Consider the following 15,773-nt stretch of genomic DNA (forward strand, 5'->3'; position numbering starts at 1 on the left):
ACAGTTTATGCATCACCTGGATTCATCAATCGCATCAGCGACTACGTAGGCGTCTTCCTCGCAACTGATCCTAATAACTTTGGGGGTGCTTGGAGGAGCTTCTTCAGGATCAGAGTGCGGCTTGATGTGAATGCTCCGCTGAAGAGGTGAATGAAGCTATGCCGTAAGGACGGATCAGTGCATTGGGTAAGCTTTAAATATGAACTTCTTGGCACTTTCTGCTTCTGTTGTGGAGTGCTTGGACACTCTGATAAATTCTGCAGAAGAGTGTACGAAGAGGGTGTTGAGCCTGAGGCGTTTCCTTATGGCCCCTGGATGAGGGCGGGTGCTCGTTGACAAGCCCGACCAGTAGGGGCAAAGTGGTTGTTGGCCGAGCTCCCACAGGCCTCGCCGCGATCACAGGCTTCCAGTATGGGGGTTGTGACTCGGGATGTCGTGGTAGTGGAGGAAAGTGGTGGTTTGCAAAGGGATCTGGAGAGGCGTAGCGGTGGCAGTACGGAGGGAATTGGCGTTGTTATGGCTGAAAACCCAAAAAACTCATCTACGGCGGGTCTGGTAATCCAGACTCGCCCTGCACAATGAGTACTTTGAGTTGGAACTGCCGGGGGTTGGGTAGCGACTAGACAGTTCAAGAATTGTTGGGCCTTGTGTCCAGAAAGCAACCCAGTTTCGTGTTTCTAATGGAACCGAAATCTATAACATGTCAAGTGGAACGAGTTAGGGTGAAGTTGGGGTACGAAGGGCTGTTATGCGAGGATCGAGTAGGTTTGAGTGGGGGTTTAGCACTTCTATGGAGGGATACGGGTCTGGCTTCTTTACTTAGCTATTCTACAAGCCATATTGACGTTGTTGTCTCACTGTCGGGCAAACCAAAATGGCGGCTTACTTGTTTTTATGGTCAGCCTGATAGAACACGAAGACACATGTCCTGGGATCTTCTCTGTGAGCTCAAGGTTCGTTCTGATCTCCCTTGGGTCGTCTTGGGTGATTTCAATGATGTTGCTTATCAGTGTCTGAAAAACGTGGGCCGCATCCACAACCCATGTTTCTCATTGAAGGATTCAATGATGCTTTAAACGATTGCCATCTGATTGATTTGGGCATGACAGGCAGTAAATTTACCTGGGATCGAGGACGGGGTACGAAGGCATAGGTAGAAAAACGTCTCGACCGGGCGGTGGCAGATGTGCGTTGGCTAGATATCTTTGAGGAAGCAGTGGTTCAGAATCTGCTAGCACTCTCCTCCGACCATAGTGCGATTTTTCTCGATCTGGAAACGAGGAATATCTGTGCTGGCAGGAGGTCCTTCAAATTCGAATCCGCCTGGTTACTAGAGGAGGGGTGCGGCAAGGTGGTTGAGCAAGTGTGGAGGTAGTCTATCGGCATGGATTTCCAGCAGCGTATCTATGAATGTGGTCGCTAGGGTGAGGAGTACGTCAAACGTTTTGGCACACAAATGAAACAGCTTCGTGCCAGGTTGGACATCCTCAGGGACTCTAGGGAACCACAGGCAGTGCATGAATACTTGCGGTGGAAAGGGAGTTATTGTCACTATTGCGACAAGAAGAGATTTTTTGGAAACAGCGGTCGAAGCAACTCTGGCTGCAGCACGATGATCTAAACACTAAGTACTTCCACAAGGCGGCTTCATCGCGTCGTCGTAGAAATCTGTTACGACGGGTCAAGAACACGGATGGCGACTGGGTGGAGGGTTCGGGGTTGAATTTGGAGATTCTGAGATACTACAATGGCATCTACAGGTCGTCGGGCATCTTTGATAGAGTGTCAGGCCGAGTGACAATAGACATGAATGTTGCTTTGCTGCTACCGTTCACTATGGCCGAAGTCAAGGCTGCGCTGTTTTCGATGGCCCTAGAGAAACCGCTGGGTCCGGATGGTATGTCACCTGTGTTTTATCAACATTTCTGGCCCGTTATTGGGCATGATCTATCTCTATTTATTATGCAATGTATCGCAAGTAGAAGGCTGCCACAAGGACTCAACGAATCCAACATCGTGTTGCTCCCAAAGAAAAAGGTCCCCGAGGAGGTTTCTAATTTACGCCCGATTGCATTGTGCAACGTTGCGTACAAGGTTTTGGTGAAAATGTTGTCCAACCGTCTTAAAGAGATGCTTCAGAGTGTTGTGTCGGCATCTCAAAGCGCGTTTGTACCCAACAGACTTTTAACCGATAACATCATTGTTACTAGGGAGGTGGGTCACTATCTGAGAAGAAAATCAAGCGGGGCGATGGATTGGACTGTGCTGAAACTCGATACGGCCAAGGCCTACGATCGGATGGAATGGGGATTTTTGGAAGGGATGTTGGTGGCACTGGGTTTTTATCGTGGGTGGATAGAGCTGCTATTGATATGTGTTACGTCCGTGACTTACAACATTCAGGTTAATGGTGACTCGGTGGGCTCGGTTTGTCCTACCCGTGGCATTCGGCAAGGAGACCCACTGCCCCCCTATCTGTTCATCTTATGTGTTGAAGGTCTGTCCATCCTATTACAACAAGCTGAGGCACGAGGGGACATACATGGGATCAGAATCGCAAAGGGAGTTCCTTCTGTCTCGCATCTCTTCTTCGCGGACGACAGTCTATTTTTCTTCATAGGCACTCACGAGGAAGCACAGAAGATTAAAGAGTGCCTGGAGGTTTATAGTGCAGCCTCGGGGCAAATAATTAATTACGAGAAGTTGAACGCTATGTTCAGCACGAATACGACTTAGGATACATGGGGCTTAGTGACAGAGTGTGTTGGGGTCAGAGAAGCCACTGACTTGGGTCATTACTTAGGCCTGCCTTCAGCTCTGGGTCGCAATAAAATAACTACGTTCCGTTACATTGAACAGAAGGTTCGAGAGAGAATTGGAGGATGACAATAGAAGCTCCTGTCGAAAGCGGGCAAAGAGGTACTTCTGAAAAGTATTGCTCAGGCTTTACCCATTTTCACCATGTCCGTTTTACTTTTGCCTGACCGTGTTTGCTCCACCATTGAAAAACAGTTTAATCGGTATTGGTGGGGAGGAGGTGGATCGGGACACAGAGGTATTCACTGGTTGAGCTGGTCAAGAATTTGCGTTCCGAAAAAGCTCGGCGGTTTGGGGTTTAAACAGCTACACGAATTTAATGTAGCTCTCATGGCTAAACGGGGTTGGCGCCTAATGATTTATCCAAATTCTCTGGTGGTTAAACTTCTAAAGGCTAAGTATTATTCGCACTGTAGTTTTCTCGAGGCACAAATGGCACAATTAGGAGGCAATCCGAGCTATATTTGGCGAAGCATCTTGGCAGGACAATCTCTCCTAAAGCGAGGTGCTACCCGACGTATTGGAAATGACATGGACTCCAAGATTTGGGGTTGGTCGTGGTTGTGATGAGACCCAAAGACAACAAGCAAATGATCCCATGAAAGTCTCTAGTGGGCCGACAACAAGATCCAAGTCAAAAAAAATTCAAGAGGCTTTTAACACTTTTGTGCAAGCAAATTGGAGTACAACAACTATTTATGAAGAAGGAGATCAATCTGGAGAAACAATTCCATTCAATTGCCTTCACATCAAGACTTTTGAAGAGAGCTACTAGCTTAAGGAGTGTGCTTCACCTACTAGCTTGATGAATCACCTACTTGCTTAGTGATTCACCTACTTGTTTGTGCAACTTCATCACTACCTAGCTGCTCACTCACCTCCTTGCTTGTCATCAACCAAGTAGCTCAAGCAAGCACCTCAAGCAACTAAGCTTACTCAAGGAGACAAAGCATTAAATGCTTATGACAAACCCATGTGAAAGATAGCATGCTTTGGAAGAAATTCAGCCTACAAAATTCTGATTTCATACGCAAAAAGGGGGGAGGGGAGGTTTATTTTGCAACTTGTAATTTTTAATTATTTACTTCATAGCTAAGGAATGAAACCTAGAATATTTTATATTTTTGTAATCCCTGATTTTTCCCTATAAAAACCCCATCACCCAATGGTTCAAATCAGCTTGTAATATTTGGAATGAAATGAGAATTTCACTCTTTTTCTTTGCATGAGAATTGCATTGAGTGTTTAGGTTGTTTGTGAGATGCATTCAATCTAAGTAAGCTAGTGAGAAGCTAGTTTACAAGCCGAGAAGGCATATCCCACTAACTTGTTCTTTACACTCATACACATACCCGAAAAACCCAAAAAGAATAGAACTACTACTTATATTACATAGTTAAGTTTGTTCTTATTTCTTATCTCAAGTGCTAGATTCCTAAGTCTAGTTCTTAGCCTTGTTTAATCATCCAAGGGTTGAGAAGATCATTGGAAGTTTGGTGAGGCAATTGTAGAGTTCGGGATCTCAAAATCCAAGAGTCTACAAGGTAAGATCCTTTATAGGACACGAAAGGTTCTGGAGTGATTCCTTGGGTGTGCACTTGTTATGAGATGCAACCCGTGTACGCGTCAGGTTGTCAGACTCGGTCTCTCCGGCTCTTCAAACTCCATGCATCGACGCTTTGAAGGCGGCGACGTAGATGGTCTGGTAACAGCACAAGGAAGCTGGGATGTGGAAATTCTGCGTGACCACTTTCTCGAGAGTGACGTCACCAGAATCATGGCAACACTTGTAACACCCCACTTTTTCTAAATCTTATTTACGATTCTAATCCATAATTAACATAACTAAGCAGCAGATAAACAACTTAAATAAGATAACTAGTGGGAATGTCACCGCCACAACCACCACTCCGTAGTGATTGCACAAGCTAAGGGTAGATCTAGAAACAAAGATTTAAATACTAACATCCATAATAAAAACTGAAAGTCATAAGGGGAAAAAGACACCCTGAAGTCTACATCATCAAAGCACATCAAAACATCATAAGTCTAGAATCCGGTAGATAAAGTCATAAACAAAACATAAAGAGTTTAGACTTCTAAAACTAATACACTAGTTTAACTCGATCACTTCGCAACGCTGGCCCACCTGAAAGGGGTTTTACAAGCAATACATAGACAAATAGAAAAACACCCGTTAGCACAAAGCTAAGTATAACCACACTCAACACTATAAAGTACTATAGAATATACTTTGGAAAACATTTTATAACATTCATAAACAACAATGTCATCTCATAGGCAACTATAATCACACCACATACTTTCTATATACTTGCAACCTATAATATCAACAGGCATATATGCTTCAAAACAAAAGACTTAACAATATAGATATTTCAACATGTGAACATCACAACAAACTTATCCAAGCAACTCATGCTTACAAGTAATTTCATGCTAATAAACCATACGAAAGTTATCTTCATGCTCTCAAGTTCTCATCATGTAAGCTAGATATACAAGACTTCAAATGTAACAAAACAATCATGCTCGAAATACAATCTTGAATCAACATTCTCATTATGCAATCTCATGCAATACTCTACTCAAATGCAATCTCGTGCAATACTATACTCATATGCAATCTCGTGCAATACTATACTCATATGCAATCTCGTGCAATACTATAAATATACTCATATGCAATCTCGTGCAATACTATAAATATACACATACACTCGTTGTAAAATAGAATACTTTCTGTGGAGGTCTCATTGAGTCATAAGTGACTTGCTTGCTTTCTTTCTTTCTTTTCTTAGAGTCGCAATGACTCACGTATTTCTTTCTTAGAGTCGCAATGACTCACTTCTTTCTTTCTTAGAGTCACAATGACTCATTCTTTCTCTTTAAATGGACGAGGTAGGAACTTCACCATAGTGTGAATGAACTTATCCGGGCACGGCGTCTAGCCGACCTAATACTCTGCGCGTCCACCGAACCACTCTCTTGGTTCTATGCTCAAACTCTATGGAATCAGGTATCGAACTATCAGCGTGCACACCCCCTGACCAGGATTCCAAGCCTGGCAGGCAGTTTCCAACCTCGTAACGTGGGAATACACCGTGTTACATATACTGGGACCGCAATGTCTATAAAATCATCCGAGAGGACATAGTCCAAACGGGGTCCTCCAAAACCTCACCAATATAGATAATATATAAATATATCTCTCATGCATGCAACAACTCAACAACTGCTCAATACATGAAATAATGATATACCACAGGCTTATGGATTTTTGAAAGTAATACTTGGGCTCACGTTGACCCCTTATGCATTTTTGAAATATGATACAAAATACTCTACAACATGCTCCAAATCCATGTATATAATCCATAAAATTTTCAAGGATACAATATCATACTCGGTTTGCAACATAGCAAATTCTAAATATTTCTATCAACAAAATATGCTTCAAATCTCATTGATCAAATATCACATTCTAGTCATGCTTTCATAATAAATCATATTTTCAAAGTGATCATGCTTCTCTACTCAATACAAATATAACATTAGACAACAAGGCAAAACATTTCTCTTTCACAGTGAACTTCAAATACACATACTGTGTAGCAAAACCATTACTAAATCCATCATAACATGCTCATTTTTAATCCAAAGTCAACGAAGTCAAAGCCAAAACGTGCGTCGAGACGGCCCCGATGTACCGAGCCACAAGGGCCGGTGACATCTGGCCCGAAACAACATGTAGCTGAGCCACAAGGGCCCGACCACTGCACAAAATCCTCTCAGAACAATATTCAGGGACCTGGGGCGGGACTCCTCATGATGAATGTGGAAACTGATGATCGATTGAATAACAGAATCAGATTACAATAATAATACTCTCAGGAAAGAGAACTAACTAATAGGCTATAGACTAGGACTAATCTAAGCTACACAATATACACCAGATAATAATAACAATAATAATAATAATAATAATAATAATAATAATAATAATAATAATAATAATAATAATAATAATAATAATAATAAACCATAGTCTAACACTCCCCCTCAAGAGTAAGGTGGGTGGCACACCACATTGAGCTTGGTACGAAGGACACCAAAGCGTGCTGCTGGTAGCGGTTTGGTAAAAATGTCGGCGAGCTGATCCTTGGTGGAGACGAAGTGAATATGTAGCTCCGAGATTGTTACACAATAGAGTCGGTGGCGCCGAAGAGTCGAGGCCCAACTCTCGCAGCAACGATTGAACCCATGTCACTTCCGCACAGACGTCTGCTAAGCCTTTATATTCGGCTTCGGTCGATAAAAGAGCCACTGTACGCCGTTTCCTAAAGACTCATGAGACAAGATTGGTACCTATGAAAACAGCATAATCGCTGGTAGACTTACGATCCACTGGACATCCGGCCCAGTCAGAGTCTTAGTAAACATGAATTTCCGAGGACCTGGATGGAGAGATGCGAAGCCCGTAGTCGAGCGTCCCCTTTATATAGCGGAGGACACGTTTGAGCAGACCCCAATGCTCCTGTATGGGATTGTGCATAAATTGTCATAGGCGGTTGACCGCATAGGATATGTCCGGCTGAGTGATGGAAAGATACTGGAGAGCACCCGCTAGACACCTGTACTGTGTCGGGTTGTCAAAGGGGTCGGTGGACTGGCTCACTGGTTGACTGGCGGACGCTGGTGTGGTAGCGGCTTGCAGTCAGTCATGCCTGCTCGTTGCAAAATGTCTCGCATGTACTGTCGCTGTGTGAGAATCATACCATCCGGAACAGTTATGGTTTCTATGCCGAGGAAGAACGTGGGTACCCTAAGATCCCGGATTTTAAACGCCGTCGCTAGTCGCTGAAGTAGGGACTCAACCAAGACAGCATCATTGCCTAGCATGATGATGTCGTCCACATTGACAAGCAGGAACACACGGGAATCCGCAGCTGATAGTGAAATAGGGATACATCTGTTTTGGAGGCAACAAACCCTGAAACAAGTAAGAAATCATGCAGGCGGTGAAACCAGGCCCGAGGGGCCTGTTTGAGCCCATATAAGGAACGCTGTAGGTGGCAGACATGATCGGGGTGATCGGGATCCTCATATCCCGGAGGCTGTCGCATGTAGACAGTTTCTGACAAGTGCCCATTCAAGAAGGTGTTGTGGACATCCAGTTGCCGGAGTGTCCACCCGTGTGATATGGCGAATGACACCAATATCCGAACTGTGGTCGGTTTGACCACTGGGCTAAACGTCTCAAAAAAGTCTTCGCCCGCAATTTGGGTAAAGCCCTTGGTCACCAGTCTTGCCTTGTAGCGCTCTACCGAACCGTCGACTTTGCGCTTAGTGCGAAAAACCCATTTGCACCCCAAAATGTTCATGTTCGATGTAGCAGGAACTAGCTGCCATGTGTTGTTATGCAGTAACACGTTGAACTCTTGGTCCATAGCATCTCGCCATTGTGGGTGCCCAACTGCTTGTGAGTAGCAAGTAGGATCCTCAGTTGACGTTGTGAGTGCATGTAATTGCTCTCCAGTCCCTTTAGTCATACGACGTAGCCGCATGACATGGGCCCATTCCAGGGGCTGGGCCCTTGGGCGCCGTTTCCTTGGTGCACGAGTTTGGGCACACGGAGGGACAAGCGACGCTGGTGCTGGTATTGTACAGCTACCACCTTGGAAAACAGGACTGAGCCCCATGGTACACTTGGTATATCAGGCGACACTTCTTGAGTTTTGGCACTATTTGTTGCAAAAAGAAAAATAGATTCATCAAAGCGGACATGACGACAAGTATAGGTTTTCCCGGTGTCAAGGCTCATGCAGCGGTAACCCCTAAAGGATGGTGGATAACCTAAGAAGACACAAGGACTTGACCGATACTCGATTTTATGACAGTTATATGGGCGTAGATAGGGAAAACAAAGGCACCCAAACACACGTAGATATGTGTACGTGGGAGGGAGTGGAGGCGATAATATGGTGTATCAAACTGGAGTGGAGCAGACGGAAGACGATTGATTAGGAAGGTGGCTGTTTCAAACGCGTGGTCCCAATAACGTTGTGGGACAGACGCTTGTGCCATTAATGCTAAGCCGGTCTCGATAATGTGCCGATGTCGGTGTTCAACACGGCTGTTTTGCTCGTGCGTATAGGCACTTGACTGTCTATGAACGATCCCTAATTTGGAGAATAGTTTATGTAATTTTTTTTATTCCCCTCCCAAGTCGGACTGAATGGACTTGATAGAACGTGAAAACGTACGTTCTACCGTCGCCCGAAAAACGTCAAAAATTTTATATACATCGGTTTTGAGTCGTAGAGGATAATACCAACAATAGCGGGTGTTATCATCTACGAAAAGTACAAAATAGCGAGATCCATCCGCAGAAATGACTGGCGCGGGGCCCCATATATCAGTAAAAATAAGATCGAGTACATTATTACTAGACTTGACTACTCTATCTAAAGGAAATCGGGCAGATTTGCCAAGTTGACACGGAGAACATAATTTGGGAATTGAAACTTTATTTGACTCAACGGGGCACTCCCGTAAGACATGATGGAGAGCTTGACCATGTGGGTGACAGAGACGCTGATGCCAGACCGTAGAAGTGGCACGAGCCGAGACAAACGCATAATGTGCACTGGGAACTGACAGCGAATATAAGCCCCCCGAGCTTGGTCCTTTAAGCAAGACCGCCTGAGTGGTGCAGTCCTTCACAACAAAAAAGGTGGGGTGAAACTCAAAATAACAATTATTATCTCTAGTGAAACGGTTAACAGATAATAATGACGCGGACAGTTCAGGGACATGCAAAATATTAGATAGTTTTAAAGAGTTATTAACAGACGGAATTGATGCATGACCCACACGCGAGATCGCCAAACCTGTGCCATTACCCACTCGCAGGACATCGTCACCATGATATTCCTCGGAATGTGTGATCACACTGGAATCCGGGGTTGCATGCGTTGAAGCCCCCGTGTCCGGCAGCCAAGATGTGACCGACGGCGAGGATGCCGGCGCTGATCCTTCACCTGTGACGCCGGAAGCTCGGAGTATCGCCGGTAACAAAAGGCAGTGGAGTGCCCCTGCGACCTGCAAATCTGGCAGCGCAACCCGCCATTCCGGCCTCGACCTCCTCTGCCGCCGCGCTGGTTGCTGCCACGACCTCCGCCACCACGTGACTGCCGACCGCCGTCTCCATGTTGACGGTGACCCCGACCCGTGTACAACGCCAATGGAGGTTCGCTCACCGTTGCCGGTTTGTATGTCGGAAAATCATCCTCGTGGATCAATTGCTGCGCCTGGAGGTAATCGGCCAACTGCGGTATGGGCACCGATGTGCCGGTGATCGCCAGTGCAGAAGCCATAGCCCAGAACTCTGGCCTCAACCCCCAGAAAACATACAGATTCTGCTCCGACGATGTCAAGGTCCTTCCGGCCAGTGCGAGGTCTTCAACGAGATGCTGCGCCCGGCCTAGGTATTCGGAGGTGGAGCTATCACCTTGGCGAAGGGATTGAATCTGCCCAAGCAGATTAAGGCAGCGCACCTGCGTGGACGATCCCAACACCGTTTCTACCGCTGTCTAGACGCCGTGAGCGGTGGTTTGCCCGAGCGCGAGGTACATCACCTCCTCGGAGAGGCAGGAGATCAAAAGGGAGAGAATGGAGGCGTCTTGTTGCACCCAGGCGGCGTAGGCTGGATTCTCCCTGGTGGAGATAGCGTCGCTGGAGTTGTCGTCGGCGGGAAGTTCCAGGAACGGCGACGGTTGTGGACGCGAACCATCTACGTAGCCGAGTAAACCTTGACCCTGGAGAAATGGAATCACTTGTGTTCGCCAGTATAGATAGTTCCTGTGCGTGAGTTTGAGGGACACAAAGTGGTGTGCACTCGTAAGGGTATTGTACGGAGTATTTGGGGAGGAGATGGTGGTGGCGGTCACTGTACGCTCAGAACTATTCGATATTGTCGACGGGGAAGAGGGAGAGGAAAAATTTGGGAGGATTTTGACTGGCTAACTGATACCAGATGAATGTGGAAACTGATGATCGATTGAATAACAGAATCAGATTACAATAATAATACTCTCAGGAGAGAGAACTAACTAATAGGCTATAGACTAGGACTAACCTAAGCTACAAAATATACACCAGATAATAACAATAATAATAATAATAATAATAATAATAATAATAATAATAATAATAATAATAATAATAATAATAATAATAATAATAATAATAATAATAATAATAATAATAATAATAATAATAAACCATAGTCTAACAGTCATGAGCCGCCCCATGAATGTCGTTACATGGACGGGCCTAGGCAACGACCCTCTCCTAGGGCCGTGCCCTAGGCCCGGTTGGCCCCGGCTCTAGCCTGCGGCCCTCCTGATGGGTCGCGGCTAGGGCCGTTACTCTGGTCTGGTGCACACATATGCACACTATGTGTGCACCAGATAGATCTTTCATCTGCAAAAACACATTCCAAGCATGTCCAAAACATCCAAAACATTATCAACACTTCAAAGACAAATACTAGATCACTTCCAAGTTAAAACACAACAAAATTTCACCATTTCTACTCAATATAATAGGCTTCACAGAGCCAAAATCAAAGAGGGAGTCCATGGGGTTATACCTTTGTAGATTCCTCCTATTTGTTGGGATTCCACCTTCTTCCCAATCTAGCTACACCCTCCTTCACCTCCTAAACACCTCAATCAAACCAAGCAACAACCTTAAGACTAAGTTCTCAGAGAAGAAGGCTAGGAAAGAAAGCTAGAAGAGGTGAAATGCTATGAAATTTACTGTGATTTTCTTGGATGGCTTGTGGAGCTTTTGGGGAGGAAGACAAGGTTCAGAATCAAGAGGCAAAGTCTGATTGTGTTCTTATTTATAGGGGCTCTAAACCCTAGGAGAATCCACAATGATTGGTGGAGGGTAAAAATGGCAAAAGGTTGGCTAAGGAATGTCTCAGGCAAAGCTATTGGGAGGTTGTGGTTCACCTAGCATCATGGACCCAAGGCTAGAAATGTTATTTTAAATACTTTGGGGTTGAAAATGAATTTTCTCAAAAAGTTTTCTAGATGAACATTTGTTTAAAGCTTCTTTGAATTCTCCCGGTCTCACTCAGATTGGTTTCTCAATTTAAAACTTGGTACGCGAAGTAACCGAAAATTTAGGATTTTGGAATAAAATAAGTTTTGGTGTTGAATTAATTTAAAATGAGTTCAAAATAATTTTATTCAAACACCACTTGATCGTAAAAATTTTAATGAAGTGAAAATGACTATTTTGGAATTTCTTAAAATTGGATTTATAAAATAAAATTTTGGGTTGTTACACTCTATCCCCCTTAAAAGAAGTTTTGCCCCGAAACTTAGAAGAAACAAGTGAATCAAGTTCTCGAAGAGTAAAGATACAACAAAGAGGTTGGGAATTTTCTGTTGGAATATTTTGGAAGGTTTAGGAATCTCTGAGTTCTCGTCTAACTTAGCTAAAGTCTAAGCAACTAAACACATAACGAATCTATTAACTGAGCTCAAAAGCTTAACTATTTACCTTGATCAAAGCCTCCCGATGAACCACCTGGCGGCATGTAGTTCGGATCCCATCCATAGGGAGTCCATCTTTGGACATTCTCAATTCCCATTCTTCACCGCTGCCCTTTGATCAAAGTTGGCAAATCCATAGTTCACTTAGGCACTCAGATTGTCGAAATGGTTTTTGGTCATGGCATATAAGTCCTCGTAAGTGGGTCCTTGAGGTCCACTCATATAATCCTGTGGTGCTCCTGACGGGGTAGCTGCAACTGGTGCTCCCTCATGACTCATCCCAACTCCTTGATCGGCTCCCATAGCATTCCCTTTGCTACTAGCCTCAGCTATATGCCCAGGTTCAATCCCAACATTCGACCACTTTCTCTGTGGCACATTCAAGCTAACTACAAGAGCAATTCTTTCGTCTAAGGGCTTCTTGGCAATGTCGGCTAGGGTCAGGTACTTGTTATCAGTGGTCTGGTACAGCTCATAATATCTCAGATTGGCGGCATTCAAAGTCGACCTAGTGGTCCTTTGTATCCTTTCTCCCAACTCGGGCAAATTCATCTTCTTGTACCCAACTTAACATCATACCATAAGGAAATATTTTCCTGTTCTTTGCTTTAAAGTAAGACATGTGCTTAAGGATCAAAACTGGTAAATTAATTGCACGTCCAAATCTCAACATGAAAGCAATGGTACACGTCCAACTACCAATCTCCGTGGAGTTGTTCCTACATGGGAACACGCACTCCTCTATCAATAATACCAACAACTTCCTCTCTCCAGTCAACGTGGGTCTCTCAGGGCGGTATTCCTTAGGGAATTCGTCCCTGCTTCCAGTCATGTATCTCAAATAGTCATGGTATGTCAACCCTGCGTGGGCAGCCCAATCGTCCTGGTCGTACATGTCTAATCCATCTAATGGTAGGTCAAACCAATTTGACAACTTCTGTCGTGTCAATTCGACTTTTGTACCTCTCACATTAGAGGTAATCATAGTCACACCCTTCTTATGCTTCGTGGACAAGTTCTCATAAAATTCAATCACCAAATCGGGATAAATTTCTTCTTGAATTCTCCAAAATCCTAAATTTTCGGGTACTTCGCGTACCAAGTTTTAAATTGAGAAACCAATCTGAGTGAGACCGGGAGGAATCTGAACCAAGTGTTTGTTTAGAAATTATTTTGGAAAAATACATTTTGAACCCCAAACTTTTTTTTTTTTTTTTTTTAAAAACACCTTTCTAGTCTATGGTCCATGTTGCAAGGTGGACCATGAGCCTCCATCCTTTGTCTGGTAAGTCTAGAACAACCACCAAAATTACCATCCTACCCTCCACCAATCATTGAGTATCATCCTAGGGTTTTGAACCCATATAAAAGGAATAGTAAGCTCATTTTCTTCTCCTGATACCATTCTTGGCTTCCCAACCTTGAGCTCTGCAAGAACAAGAAGAGAAAGCACAGTAAGGTTTCCAACATTGATTTCGATCCATTCATCTATCTTCCCTCCTAGTTTTCATCCTTTTATTCCCAATCTATGAGACTCTCTTCTTAAGCTTTGTTGCTTGGTTTGTTGAGGTGTTTAGGTGGTGAAGGGGGTAGTGGTTGAGTGGGAAGAAGAAGGAATCCACACAAGGAGGAAGAACAAGAAGAGGTATAACCCCATGGACTCCCTCTTTGATTTTTTGGCTTTGTGAAGCCTATTATTTTGAGTAGAAATGGTGGATTCTTGTTGTGTTTGAGCTAGGAAGTGATCTATTACTTGCTTATGAGGTGTTGTTAATGTTTTGGATGTGTTGGACTGATTTAGGATTGAATTTGCAGGTGAAAAAACCTATCTGGTGCACACAGTGTGCATCAGACTAGGGTAACGGCTCTAGCCGCGGCCCATCAAGGGGGCCGCCGGCTAGAGCCGAGACCAACCGGGCCTAGGGCACTATCCTAGGAGAGGGCCGTTACCTAGGCCCGGCTCTGTTACGACCTTAGGGGGGCGGCTCATGAGGAGCCCCGCCCCCAAGTCCCTGAGTATGTTCTGAGTGTGTTTTGTGTAGTGGTCGGGCCCTTGTGGCTCAACTACGTGTCGTTTCGGGTCAGGTGTCACGGGCCATTGTGGCTCGGTACCTCGGGGCCGTCTCGACGCACGTTTTGGCTTTGATTTCGTTGAATTTGGATAAAAAAAATGAGCATGTTGTGATGGATTTATTGAAGAAATTGCTTCACATTATATATTATGAAGTTCACTGTATATGAGAAATGCTTTGCTTTGTGCCTGATGTTATTTTTGTGTTGAGTAGAGAAACTTGATCACTTTGAGAATGTGACTTATTAGAAAAATGGGATTTGGAGTATATTTTAATGATACAATTATATAGAATTTGTTATGTGGCAAGCCTAGCATGAGATTGTATTCTTGAGAATTTTATGAATTATATACATGGATTTGGATCATGTTGTAGAGTATTTTTGCATCTCAAGTATATCATGTTTTAAAAAGTGCATAAGTGGCCAACGTGAGCCTAAGCATTACTTTCAAAATCCATAAGCATGTGGTATATCATTATTTGATGCATTGAGAAGTTGTTGAGTTGTTGCATGCATGAGAGATATATTTATATGTTATCTATATCGGTGAGGTTTTGGAGGACCCCGTTTGGACTATGTCCTCTCAGATGATTTTATGGACATTACAGTCCCAGTATATGTAACCCGGTGTATTCCCACGTTATGAGGTTGGAAACTGCCCGCCAGGCTTGGAATCCTGGTCAGGGGGTGTGCACGCTAATAGTTCGATACCTGATTCCACAGAGTTTGAGCACAGAACCAAGAGAGTGGTTCGGTGGACGAGCAGAGTATTAGGTCGGCTAGACGCCGTGCCCGGATAGGTTCATTCATACTATGGTGAAGTTCCTACCTCGTCCATTTAAAGAGAAAGAATGAGTCATTGCGACTCTAAGAAAGAAAGAAGTGAGTCATTGCGACTCTAAGAAAAGAAAGAAAGAAAGCAAGTCATTTATGACTCAATGAGACCTCCACAGAAAGTATTCTATTTTACAACGAGTGTATGAGTATATTTATTGTAGAGTAAATACCCAAAATGGTCCCTCGACTATAGCTAAATTCACAAATTGGTCCTCAACTTTCAATTTCACTCAATTAAGTCCTTAACTTTGCAATTGTGACACGATTTGGTCCTCCATCAAATTGACCGTTTGTTGACCGTGATCGACGATCTCCAGAAGAACCTTCAGCTCTCGTCGGAGCATGTGGAGGCCTCCAGGATGACGTTGCACCGGTTCAGAAACACGTTGTCTTCTTCGCTCTGGTACGAATTCAACTACATTGAATCCAAAGGGAGGATGAAGAAAGGTGACC

The sequence above is a fragment of the Ipomoea nil genome, unplaced genomic scaffold (genome assembly GCF_001879475.1).
Source record: "Ipomoea nil cultivar Tokyo-kokei standard unplaced genomic scaffold, Asagao_1.1 scaffold2965, whole genome shotgun sequence".
Taxonomy (NCBI): Eukaryota; Viridiplantae; Streptophyta; class Magnoliopsida; order Solanales; family Convolvulaceae; genus Ipomoea; species Ipomoea nil.